Genomic DNA, 14,285 nt, shown 5'->3' on the forward strand with positions numbered 1-14,285 from the left:
TGCATCTGGAAGTGAAAATGCTAAGAGTTTCATTTCACTAAAAATGGAATTTTTTTTTTTTTAATTTGACCTTTAACTTCAGATCACGATTAGTGACATTTTCAGTGTAAGTCTTAAGAGTATCAAAGCATGTGTGTTCATTGACACGTTGGACCAGTATTTGCTGAGCATATTTACGTGCAAAGGACTGTTCAGGTTGTTATGAAAAATGACTCTCAGTATCTCACCGTCTAGAGAGGGAAACAGATCATTCATTACATGACAGGACAAATACAATAGATGTGGAAGCCTGTCACAGAGGAGGTGACATCTGAGCTGAATCTGAAAGGAAGGGTAACATTTGAGTGAGTAAGAAGGGCATTCCCAATTGAGGGACCAATGTAAAAAAAATGGCATTTTGCCCTGTAAATTTCTAAAGTTTCATTGGATATTATGACACAAACATCATGGTAATGAAATGACTAGGAAATTCAGATAAAAATATCTAAATAAATTAAGACTTTTTTGGCTAAATTTGTTTGCCCTACCTTTTCATCTTAATTATATTGCAAAGAACAATATGTTTGCATTATGTTAAACTGGCTAAGAGGTGTGGCCAATGATAGAATCCTAATTCAGTTTAAAAGTAGTTCAAAACCCTAGTGGAAATACAATTAAGAATTTAGCATTTTTATAATATTTCCCCTCTGTAACTCTCGTACTTCTCAGAAAATGGTGTTAAGTCCCAAATAAAAATCTGTCTCGTTTTATCATTTATCACAGAGATAAAGATGAGTTGAGAATAGAAATCTCAAAATGCAATGATAGGACCTTACATTTCCATAGTGCACAGTCTATAAAGTACTGTAATATTTGTTATTTAAATTGAGCCATATACCACAGAAGGAGCAATATAAAACTAAATTACAAGTTTGCTTTTCAGACTAAGCTGTTACCCGTACATTCTGCTCCACTGTGTACTGGTAGCACTTGTAAACAATTCATTCCTACATTATTTTTTTCCTGAAAAACCTGTTGCAAAATTGTCTTTCTTCTTTTCCACCTCTTTGCATAGTCTATTTCATTAAATTTTTTTCTGACAGGTAATTAGGTTTCTTCATGGATTTCCACTTGGAGGAGGTACTGGGGATTGAACCCAGGACCTCTTGCATGCTGAGCATGCAGTCTACCACTTGAGCTATACTCTTCCCCCTATTTCATTAAATTTTAGCAATTCTAACTCAGAATAGCATCGAATAGACAACACGTGGAACGTGTGTGCTATTAATTCGAACGTCTTATGGCATGTTCATTAGACAAATACATAATATTTATAAAGTCTGTCCAGTAATTAAAAGAAATGGATGAATATGCGTCACTATTTTGCCTTTTTTTAGGAAAAGAAATAATTTGCAGTAAGCGTTTCTAATTATTTCAGCAATATTTATAGTGCTTGAATGATAATATTTGTTGTTTCTGCCATTTAGATTTTATAGATAAACTTTGGACGGAAATACTTCTTTTCTCTTGAAACGTCTGCGCCTCTACACATACATTACAGGTTACTGAAACAACAATTTGGCCTTCAGCTGCAGTGAATAAAACTCTCCTTTATCCTCAGTTTGCTGAGGGCCTCTCTGATGACTTCTCTTATGGCCTTACAGAGATGTGAATGCTAATTAATATTTTAATGGAAAAAAATGTTGGTGAATAAAACTGTTAAATTTGAAGTGTGAATTATAAATTCACTTGGTTGCCCTGTTTTTAGAGTGCGTCCAGTATGCTGAGCTCTGTGCTAAACATTTCACTTGTAGCTAGTATTTAATTTTCCCGACTACTATGTGAGGTGGGTGTAGTGATGCCCGTTTAACAGATGAATTTGTAACTATTATGTCTCACAACATTTAATAATAATTTAAATATACTATATTAATAATATATCTTAAATACAGAACTTGGGAGCTTTACACATACTTCATATATGCATATAAGTCTTCTTTTGTTCATTCAACTAATATTTATTTATTGACTATATATGTGCTAGGCTTCTGTGTTAAACTGTGGGGATAGGGTGATGAGGTAATACCCACCCTGCTCCTGCCTTTAAGGGGCTTAAGATGTTTGATGTACTGGGAGAGATGGACTTGCCTAAGACACAAGTACAAGAAAATATGATAATTGCATTCATAGGGGTAGGTACAGAGTGTTGTAGAAAAATGGGAAGGGAGGACCTCAGCTTCCTGGAAGGTATTAGAGAGGCCTTCACAGAAGACTTGAGGAATGAGTCTGAGTTTGGGAAGATGATCAGAGGGGAGAGTGCAGAGGGAATGGAATAGATGGGGTGTGGACATGGGCCGGAGTGAGGGAGGCTTGGTCAGGGGGCTACAGGGATTCAGAGGGGGTGAGCATTAAGTGCAGCTGGAGGAGGGTCACGGCTGGCTGGGGTCAGATCACAAGGAGCATGGCCTGCTGTTTTAAGGAGGGCAGACCTTATGCTCTGTGTGTTGAAAAGTCATCAGCAAATTAACTCAACAAACACTCGTTCAGTTATGATAAGAGATGTCCTTCTCGCCTTCTTCCCTCCTCTTCTCACTGGAAAACCACTGCAGTGCTTCGGGCAGGAGCTAAGGATGGGCTGTGGGAGAACGGGCTGCAAGGTGGCAGGGGTGGAAGCAGAAGCAGGGAGACCAACTGAGAGGCCAGCGTAATAGTCTGATGAGTTGTGATGGTGGGCGGCCTGGAGGGGAGGAGGTGGTAGGAGGGGGTAGTGTGCTGGTGGCAGAATCAGTGGCCCAGTGGTTGGGTATGGGACATAATTTAGAAAAGGAAGTTGTCAGAATGTTGTCGGTACCACTGCTGAGCTAGGAAAACATAGGAAGAGGAAGGATCCACTCTGCTTGGATTTCCAGAAAACTCCAGGGGAGGTGGAGGAAGACATCAAAAGGAATTGAGACTGGAAGTTGGTCTCAATGAGTAGGCATTTTCTAGACGGCAGGGAGGGCAAAGGCATGCTAATCAGAAGGAGTGGTATGTTCAAAGGCACAGGAGCATAACCGAAATGGTGCAAATAAATAACTACACATGCACACAGGTACAAAAAGGAAATTAATATGTGACCCATAAATAACTTCTGTTGGATCCCTTTTTTTAAAGTTTTTTTTTCAGAGGGGAGGTAATTAGGTTTATTTACTTAATTATTTTTAAGGGAGGTACTGGGGATTGAACCCAGGACCTTGTGCATGTGAAGCACGCTCTCAACCACTAAGCTATACCCTCCCTCAACTTGTTGGTTTCTTGATATTCTCATATCTGTTTTTGTGTTGCAGTCATTCTAAGACCTATAGTAGGAACAATTTCTAAAAAGATTAAAATGTTTAAATATTTTTTTACACCATAGACATATAATATAGAGAAATTCCTCTCTTTACTTCCATATTTTAAGTTAGAGATTCACTTACGGCTCTTGATTATGTTATCTACCTTCTTTCTAATAAAATTTAGCCATTTGGGTCAGACTTGGATTTTTAGGTTTTTTCTTAGTGGTTTGGCATCTGGATTTGGGATTAATCAGCATTTTTAATTTACTGAAATACCTATAAATTTACTGCTGATGGAAATATGAACATGTTGATTTCAGTTTAGCTTGAGAACTAAAATCAAGGGACAGTCAAATCCAAAAAAAGGTTAGTCATGCTAAAACTTAGGTGACATGTCAACTCTGGAGAGAAATAGAGTGATGTTGATTTAATACTTAACTTTTTATCGTAAGTATGAGTATTGATAATCAAATCAACTTTGGAGAGATGGCATAGCACTGAAATTATGAGCACAGCCTCTGTGAAAGACAGTGGCTTAAATACCGCCTTTACCATCTGCTAGCCATACAAACGCTCAGTTTCTTGTCAATAACAGAGATAATAATGACCAGCTACCTCACAGGGCGCAATGGAGTGGGGTATTGTGTGTAAAGCGGTCGGTCACACAGTGCCAGGAACACAGTCAGTGTTCAGTCAACGTCTGTGATGAGTTTGAATATCCCTGATACTGTGCTTTACCTGAGTCATCCACAGAAAGGCATGTAGAATTTTGAAAGTGAAAGTCAGGCTGTTTTGGTAAACACATGTGCTGAACTGGCTTACCTCTGTGGCTGGGAGGAATCTTAGAGAGGAGCAGATTCAGCCATGTTGCTGACATTTTCTGGGGAAGAAACAATTGTTTTTCATTTCTCTGAAGTTTGGGAATCGTTAGACAGAGAAGGAGGGGAAGGAACAAGATTATTTTGATGATGTCGTCCCTAAGGTCAGGGGACGGGATGGGAAGCAGCCCTGGGGCAGAGCCCTCCCATCCTCAGCTGTGTCTGCTTGCTGAGTTTTTTGACATTCTGAATTTAGAGGGGGGGGGTGGTGTGTGGGGGGGGGGCGGGGGAGAGATTATGCAAATATGTTTCTCTTTTCTGAGAATTCAGCTACTGTGAATGAAGACCACAGAAAACTGCCTAACTCAGTGGGAATATTGTTTTTATAATTACAGGTCTAGGCATTTTACACTGAGTTTCTCTACTGCCACCCTTTTCTGCTCAAGCAAAATCTGTGTGAAAAGATCTGCTGGGAAGGACCTGACTGCTTCTGATTCTCCATTGTGATGAAAGCACGTGGTACAGGTAAGTGTCTCCGAAATCTTTAACCAAAAATAACTATTACTTAATTGTAAAATTCAAGATAGTGGTAGGGATGTATACATATCTTTTCTCATACACACATTCACAAAACATAAACATACATCTATAGATTCTTACGTTCTCCATCTGTTTACTCTTCCTCTTTATAAAAGCAGAACCCTTGTTTTCTTGTGGGAAAGAAAGTAACTTCTGTTTATTTTGAGATCACTGATGAGGATGATGACACAGCATTGATAAGAAAGGGGTAACTCCGATGATTGTGTTTAGAAATTCAGCTAGAGAGACTGACATCAGATGGTCATAGGGAACAATACAGTATATGCTATCACTTAGCCTTTTTGTTCCTCTTAACAATGCAATAATGAACGTCTTCCATAGCAACTGCTATTTATCTACAACATGATTTTTAGCAGTTTCATAGTATACCATTGAATATGTACCCAAATTGATCCCCTCTGGTTGGACATCTCAGTTGTTTCTAATTTCTTTGCTTTTATGATGCCAAGAATGTTCTCATGGCTTCATGTGAATTGCCATTATTAGTGGCTTCCTTGGGATACTTCCTCAGCAGTAAATTGCTAAGAGTTTTCAAGTTTTAAGACTCTTGATACTTGTTGCCAAATTACTTTCCAATAAAGTCATACCCGTTTATATTTCCAGAGGCACAGTGTGTGAGAGACCTACTTCCATACAGTTTTGCCAGTGCTGAGAATTTTGAAAACAAAAAGAGTCTTTGCCAGTTGATGATGAGAAATGGTGTCTCCATGTGTTATTTTTTGGTGGGGGGAGGAGGATGGTGAAAGGGAGACATTTATTTATAAATCATACTGTTTTGAAGAATCTTTCTCCTGTAGACCAGTAGCATGCTTGAAACTTACTAGTAATTGACATTTGAGAAATAATACTAAATCAAGAAGGTGTGGAAAGGTCCTTGGGAATTTTAAGTTTTTCCCTTTTTTTGGCTAGGTATTTTTAGACAACTGTGAGATCACTGGTTAGCAATGCTTTTTCAATGGAAAACAGTTTTTTTTTAAATTTTTCACTAAGAATTAAAAGGTATTTAATAAACAGCCATCATTAATGGATCTAAAGTTGTACTGTTCCTTAGTTAAAGTACGTATGTGTGTGTGTATGGGTATGTATACACACATACAGATGTGTGTATGTATAAGTTCACATAGATATGTGTGTGTGTGTATTCACATCCATATGGGGAGTCTGCTGCAACATAATTATGGTAACACCATGTGATTCAGAGGCTGGGGATCCCTGTCAGTCGGACTGCGGGCTCCGGGCTGCCTGGGCTTAAATGCCAGCTCTGCTGTTTTCTTGGGGTGTGACCTTGGGCAAGTTACTTTACAGCTCCATGTCTAAGTTTATAACATTTAGATCGTACTAGTACCTATCTCATAGGGTGTTGTTGCAAGCAGCTATTTGTGAAATCATTAAAAAGTCCTATTTCAAGAGAATATTTAACGGTATGAAAAAATGGTCATGGTCAAAGTAAAAAAAAAGGCAAAGTGTGACACTAACCATAGTGTAATCCTAATCCTGTAAAATTAATGTTTTCCCTTCCCCCTCTTTCTTTTCCTTTTCCTCTGGGATTCCCCCCCTCCCCCCTAAAAAAGGTATACTGTATTTCTGAATGTCTATAATTAGAATGAATGGAGTAACCCCAGTTCTGGAGAAACTGACTGACAGAAGTCTGCAAGTCAGAGAGCTCTGAAGTCAAAGCTGTCTGTGACACCTGGCCAGCGGGCCCCTCGGAGCAGCCCTTGTGCAAGTGCAGAACCACATCCCAACCCTCGGCTGCCTTGCTCCTGAGATACAGCGAGTACCTTGGGGCAGGCAGGCTTCCTGGCCTCTCGGAGCCGCACTGAACCTCTAATCGTCCAGCTCCACGTCTGAGCTGCCCTGCGGGCTCCTCTCATTCCCCCAGTGCTAAAGTAGCTTCCTTTCTTTAAATAAACTCACGAGAAGGTAGAATCAGAGATCTCCATCTCTTAGGAAATGTATACTTTATCCTGCAAAAGCCCAAAAGGGAAAACCCTGGGAGTGTGAGTCCCTCGAGCCTTGAGCCACATCATAAACTTGAAATGTAGAAGGAGAAAAAAATCTGAGCTTGGTCTGGCGTGAAGGAGACAAGCCCATGGTGACTTGTCTGGCCTCGGCCGGTGCTTTTCACTGGAGGCTCTGCAACTCTGTGGATGTACATTTGTTTTGGCCCAAATTTCCAGTCTAATTTGAACAGCTCTCTGCTTTTTTCAGTAAAAGAGGAACATCTGAATTCCTAATTAAGATAGTTTAGCTTAAGAATTCCTCTTTAATGGGCCATAAATTATCCTCCTCGAAATGATTACAGGGATGAGTAAGAAAGTAAAATTTGCCTGTATGCCGTTCATATGCTATTTCAACAGAATTAATAAGTTCATCAAGGGAGGAGGGGGGTCAAGAAATGTATCAGCAAATGGAGGTCAGGGAAAGAGTGCATCGGTCCTGCCAGCCTCCAGTGAGTGGAGGTAGAAAGGCGTTGGGTCGCGGTCGTGTGGATGGTGATAACTCTACCATATGGGGCACTTGGTGTTGGGATTCCTCCTCTACTCGAAGAGAGAGGAAGAAACGAGTCTCTTGCTGTGCATCACTGGCTGGTGAGGAGAAATGTAGACATGTTGATTAGCAAGGGCACCAAGATGAATTTCTCTAGGGAGGGAGAAGACGGGGGAATATTTAACTGTATTTAACAGCAGTTTGGTGTTGTCTCCATAATGAAACCATTTTTGCAATCATGTGGGAAACTTCTCTGCAAGACCAGGCCAAATCACTGTTGAAAACTCAATTTACTGAGTCCCACGGGGTCTTTGGGGTACCTTCGGGCTTTGCCAGTACCGGCTGAAAGCACAGCTTTTGAACTGGAAGAAACTGTGATGATGTCTTTAAATTCTGATCTCATTTAGTCATTTACCCTCATTTATTCATTCAGCAAATAGCTCTTGGGGGCTCCTGTGTGCTAGCACACTGTTTGCTTCCAGGCACTGGAGGTGTGGAATGGAACACGACAGACATGGGGCCTGCCCGGATAGAGTTTACATTTCTAAGGGGGATACAGTCAACAGCATCTTAATCTGGTTTGGGTGATCGGCGGAGCTGTTCCACGAGTGGGCCATTCCTAAAGAAGACTCAGAGTGCATCTGAAATGAGAGACTGGAGAAACCAGTGGAGGAAGACCTGTTGATCTGGAAGGCACAGGCAGAAAGAATCAGAGAGTAGTCAGGGACTGGCAGTGAGGGTGTGATTATGGAGGGCAGGACCAGATTGGGAAGTGAAGAAGGTGCCGAGAGAAGACAAGTATAAATGCACAATTGTCAGGGCCGGGGAAAACCGTGCAGTTACTGAGCTCCCAATTTAGGTAATCGAAATAATGCATGTTATTGACAGTCTGCACTTAACACGTGAAATGGATGTGTTTTACTCTCTGACTATGTAAACATGGTAGGCAGGAGAGTGGGTGGTACTTCGGCTTTTTTTAACCATCACCCAAAAGGAAGAACTGAGGTGGTGGCTTCACCAGAACACGTTTCCCTTACTCTCACTTTGACCAACTGCATCCCTGTCCTCATCTTATCCACCATCGTTCATGTTAGAGAGTGAGACGAGTTACATAATTAATTCTCCCTTCTGTGCATAAGCACAATTAACTTCACTTCGTTAACTTTGAACAGATTTAAGTTCTAGATCAAAATCGTCTCCTCACTTGTCCCTTCTGGGCCTCTTTAGTGTTCTGCCCTTCCACTCAGCTTGTCTGTGGGATTGTGGTTCCTCTTACCTTCCTCCTTCCATTCCTGGGTGCTTTTAGTGGTCTCTTAAATGATGAAATCCACTTAGAGATTTATTTTATCTCCTTTGACCTTCAACATGAGTTTGGTAAAGGCTACATTTTTGGCTTTGGATTTACTATCATGGAGGGGGACTCTTTTTTTTCTCTGTTTTATCCCTCCCTTGTCAACTGCTTTATTCGAGGGCTCGAAGTTGTACCATATGTTTTACTCAAATCCTTTTCCTTTCTTCCATAAGCCCAGTTTATTTCATTTATCTCCTCTCCCCAACCCAACCCACCCAAGCACTCAAAACACACACACATGTACACACACACACACACACACACACACACACACACAGAGGGTATTTCGGGATTTACAGTGCACCTTTCCATGATTAAAAAAACCCTACTGATACTCATTAAATCTTTAACATAGAGATCATCTCAAAAACTACCCTAAATATGTTCTTCCCTTGGCCACTCCAGTTCCTTTAGTCTGGAGGTAGCCTCCAAACCTCATAGCCAGTTTGGGGGAAGGTATTATTTTGAGACATTTGATGTTTTTCATGGCAAAATGAAAATGGTACAGACAAAGGCTTAAGGGTACATAGTGTTTTATACGTAGGCATAGATTTCAAAACTATTTTGGAGTGTATTTAGAGGGCCTGACATACTTTACAAGACTTCTGTATAAAGCATTTTATTCTTTGACAAGTCTTACACGTTATATAATTTGCTGTGTCAATGTGCAAACATTCACAGAGTACTTTTCCCTTTCATGAAATAAGGTAGAATATTTGTCATCTGACGGGGTCAGACACATGAGAAAATGGTTGATCCCAAAGTCTACTGCTTTGTCTCCCCGTGCTGGGACGCTGGGGCAGGCACACTGCAGAAATTTCCTCCCTTCTAATACACCGAGGCTGCTCTGTGTGTTGGCAAACTGTACCGTGCGAAGTGTGAGCAGCGATGACGAGAAGTGGAAATATCAAAGTGTCAGTATTCCGTGGTGCTTCTCAAATCACTCTCTTTTTTTCTCTTAGAGTTTATCGAATGAGATGAAAGCATTTAAAGATGTTTTCTAAATTCTAGAATGTTACGTATTTACAGCTTTTGGTGTCGTCGTCTTTAGAGGTAGAACGAGTGTGAAAATCATTTTGTCCCCCTTCCCGCTGCTCCCGATGCAAGACCCCTCAGGTGTCATTAGTGCTTTTCATTTCACCAGGGTTCAAATAGTGAACTAGTGACCGCTCACTGATTACCGAAAGATTACTGTCACGGTAAGATTTAGAAATGATACGCAGAACTTCCTGGGAGTAAGGTACCTTTTTTTTGAGTTAGCAAGAAACGAGACTCAACACCTCTGGATGCTAAACAGCATGAAGAAAGAGTACCTCTTGAGATTAAGAGGGAAATATATGTCATTGATATTTATTTAGGTTTTCACTAAGTGAGTAAAATTTGGGAAGGTAGTTTCCATGACTTAGCAATTTATTCTATCTCCTGTTTACTCCTCCTTTTTTATCTGTCATTTTTCTTTTCTTGAAGACAGCAGGTCACTGGGAGGATTATAGACATAGAAACCTCTAGGACATTTCCTGGCCTGGCGCACAGTTAAAGCATCTATTACTACTACTTTTACTCTGTTGTTTTTCCCAGCTACTTCACACTTCCTTCTTTTTCTGCGGAGATTTACTTGAGTGTCTAAAATAAATAAATGCAACCAAACAAAACAAGAGATTGAGTACTGAGAGCACATGCTGTAGAAGCTGGGGCTATGTTTGGTTCCACTGGCACAGGTGTGATCCTCTAAGTACATCCGTGGCTGACCCCAGGTTCAAGTGGAACGCCCTGTGTCTGGGGATCAGGAGAGCTTTGAACAAGGTACTTACTCACTCTGTGCCTCCAGGTTTTACAGCTCTAACAGGAGTGCGTTACTCTCTGATGCTTGTTCCTCTTCTGAATATGGTCATCATCTTACATCCTTGGTGTCTTAAGGCTTTGAAGTCCCTGTAGGAAAGAACCTGTGACGAGTCCCAGTCACTGTTTACATTCTGTCCACACATTTGTGTATATGCGTCGAGTGTTTTTTTTGGTTTGTTTCCTCCCTCATGTTCAGGGGCAGCAGGTGACCTGCCCCTCCAGTGATGATGGTGAAACAAAATGAAACGAAACAAAACACTTCTTTCCTGAACAAAGGCAACCTCTTCCAAATGCCTAACGCCTTAAGCTAGTACTCAGATGGCACAGAGAGCATCACTCCACTTGCCACTGAAATACAGCCGTCTTGGGAGTGAAATTTGGCAGCTGTGTGAGAGTCAAGCTGCAGTACTTGTATGACAGTTTGGGGAAAGGAGTGAGACAGAAATAGCAGATTCCAAAATAATCCAATTAGAAGAACCGGGAAAGTAGAGTTGGGCAACAGGAAGGGAGGATGTTATGCCCCGAAGTGGGATTATCTCTCCCAATTACACAATGTAGACTTCAGTTCCAGAAGCTTGATGGTGACCACGGTCAAGAATCTCCTGCACACACCCAGAGAGGGGGCTTTCCTGATGTCCCACTGGGCTATAATCTTGTGATTTTTTTTTTTCCTCTCTTTTCCCCGTAGTCTAATGAGGAAGCTGTGTCGGCACATCAATTGATCTGTCTTTTAGAACCACCTCCTTCTTTGCCCGTCGCATAGGATATCATGGTTCAGTATTTATGACATCAGAACACATTATACTAAGAAGTCGTCATGTTAAAGCACCTCTTGAATGGCTCGGGCAGGATAAACTTCCAGATCAGAAAGGACAACCCTTCTGTTTAATTCAGAGATCTTGGAAATAACAATGACTGGGAAGAAAGATGCAAGAAATGTACCTGGTAAACAAATGCGCTTGAATTAAAGTGTAGAATTCTTTAGGTTTTCTGGAATGGGAGTAACCATTGAGATAAATACTAGAATAAGAACATGGAAGTCATAGTGGATAAAACTGAAAAATACTGAGTGATGTACACAATAGCAGTTTAAAAAAAAAAGGTGAAGATTTGCCAACACAGTAGAAATAATCAGATCCTGAGATAATGGGACGTCAAATCTCTCAAAAGGGAGATTCCAAGGAGTAAAGGAAGCAGATGCTAAAAGAAACCTGGCATTTTAATTTAACCAGAAAAGAGAGAGCTTTAAATATATAAATAGGGAAAAAATTTTAAATATATAGTTTCATTTAAAAGCACATAAAATCTTTATGTAATGAACAGAGTTCATAGAGTTTTCTACTTTTATAAGATGGAACTGAAAATGAATTCAAGGAAAATTAAATAAAATTCATGAAAAAAATAAGATTTGGTATCAGAAATTCTAGTTTTGAATTTCAGTTATACAATTTATTTGCTTTGTGATCTTGGGGAAATCATTTAAAATCTGAGTTTTTTGAAAAAATCTAGAATATAGAGATAATTATATCTATCTACCAGGGGTGCTGTGAGGATCAAGTCTTAGAATGCATTAAAATATTCTATGGGTTGTAAGGCCCTCTACATATGTTATTTTTGTAAATATGCAGTTTTTATAGTACTGAGAATCACTTATGAACAGTGGTCACCTGGGAGAATAACTTAGAGGACCAGTCACATAGAGGAAAAATCTATTGTGAAGAATTTTAAAATATATCTGAATTATTTTCCTGCTCCTTATTTTTTTCTGGCCCAGAAATTCTTCTCTGTTTATGGGATTTTTCTGAAAATTTTCCAGTGAGGTCTGCTAACAGTTGTCCACTCTCTGTTGAGCTAGAAACCACATGATTTTATAGTAAATATTGCCTCTGAGTAAACCTGGAATGACAGACGAAAGAAAAAGAATGTTGTCGTGTTTTATTTAATAATCCTCATTTCAGGAGATTTGGGCAGAAATAGGAGGGAGTCTATACAAGCAACTAGAGTCAGGTAAGCGGGATGCTAAAAGATGGAGACTTTGCAATGGAAAAGGTGAAGCACAGTGAATCTCTCCAAAGTGTGGGCGGGCGTGCTGAAATTCCCTTTATGTTGCAGCCCATCTGTCTCATTAGCTTCTCTGTCTCTTAATCACAGACTCCATGAAGTGTCTACTTGGCTTTTTTTTTTTTTTTAGCATTTTATCTTAATCTCCTACAAAAGTGAATGAAAGGAAATCAAATGGATTAGATGCTGTTTGTGGGTATTCGTGTGCATGTTGCAGGGTAGAACAAGCTATGTTTATGAGTGGATACTAACATGGGGGCGAATCTGGATGAATGTGAGTGTATTTGTGTGTTGCACTCATGAATTAATGTGCATTTGTGTGGGTATCCATAGACACAGCCCGTATGTGCATCTGTTATATACACCCTAACATAGAAAAGACACATTGACATTAATTAAACAGGGTGATATAAAATAGTGAAAGTAAAGTTCCTTTTGGCAGCATTTACTATTATAATTAAAGTGTGTGATGTAACATCGTGTGCAGGAGAGTTTGCTTATTCATCCTTTAGAACAATAGTAGGAGTTAAATATTAACAGGTTTAAGTGTCAATAAGTGTCTAAAAACACACTTTCTCTGTTGTGTGCAGGTCTTGCAATGCAGACGTGTCTCTGCTTGCTTGGAATTCAAAATGCTTTGGAGAAAAAATGTTGCAGAGTGTAATTTGTGGCAGAAAATGTGCCCCGGTTGTTTGTTTATTATTCCTGGGAGTGTTTGCAGGGCAGAAGTATCACATGTGGAAAAGAACAGCTCTGTTCGGAAAATACAGTAGAAGCGGTGCAAGAAAATTGAATTAAGTAAAGAAACTTAGTCCGTCTTTGATTGATGATGCTTCTTATTTGCTCTTCATTATTCCCTGTAAAGGAATAAAAACTATGAAATTGGATTTGAAAACTGGGTTAAGACAAATGGCTTCTCAGAATTTTTTTACCTTAAGTGTTTGCAATTTTTCTAGTAAAGCACAAAGTCACTATATAAAGAGTCTATGTTTACTACATTAAATCTTCCCCAAAAGTGTGCCCTTGAGGTTTGATTTTAGAAATTAGTTTAGAAGATACAGAGGCATGGTGTACCTGTTAACTGTGTGATAGTATTCGTCTCTAGATGTTTTATGTGCCCACACGCTTTTTATAGGGTGAGCAATGGAGTAAAAAAGGGGGTAAAATACTGTTTTTCTTAAGAAAGTCTTTCCTACCTACCCATCACCCTCCCTTTTCTTCTCCAGGTAAAATTTAGTATACAGGTTTCCCCCATCTCTGAAAGTAGAGCGTTCCTAGGAAACCTTTTGTAAGTCGAAATGGCTGAAAGCAAAGAAGCAATGACCTTAGGACACATCTTGCTAACGGCTGCACAAAGTAAATCGAGACAAAGCACAGATGCTCGAGGACACAGTTCAGAGCTCTGGCGTCTGGAGGCTGAGATGCCGAATGCGGTTCCCAGGAAGGAGCTTGGTGGGGCCGCTCTTGCTGCTGGGGGCGCACGCGGCTCTGTAACAGCTGCTGCAAAAGCCACTGCGAAACTGTTCTCGTTTTTTGCCTGTTTTCTTAAAAGCTCTAATCCTCTTTGGATTTCTTTCCGTTAGCAAAAACAGGTGCTAATGTAGGTCTCTCGTAAAAGCGAGCTGTCATAATGCGAACTGTTGAAAAGTGGGGGGTACTTGTACTTTCCAAATACTTTTATCAGAGACTCATAGCTGTTCACGTGAATCTCTGTTAACAAGGCCATAAACTGCTTGAAAAGAGGAGCTGTTTTATTTATTGTCACTCTGGCGCCTAAAACAAGGCGCTAAACATAGTTTGTTGAATGAATAAATGAATGAGTGAATC

General features: G+C 40.1%; 1 non-coding gene across 1 annotated transcript; it reads right to left on the bottom strand.

The window, feature by feature from the left end:
* Positions 1 to 3,183: 3,183 nt before the first annotated feature.
* TRNAV-CAC (transfer RNA valine (anticodon CAC)) lies at positions 3,184 to 3,256 on the bottom strand. The gene has a single exon. It is a non-coding gene; the product is annotated as a tRNA-Val (tRNA).
* Between the last annotated feature and the right edge of the window lie 11,029 nt (positions 3,257 to 14,285).

This window comes from Vicugna pacos, chromosome 20 (genome assembly GCF_048564905.1).
Source record: "Vicugna pacos chromosome 20, VicPac4, whole genome shotgun sequence".
In the NCBI taxonomy this organism is placed as follows: domain Eukaryota; kingdom Metazoa; phylum Chordata; class Mammalia; order Artiodactyla; family Camelidae; genus Vicugna; species Vicugna pacos.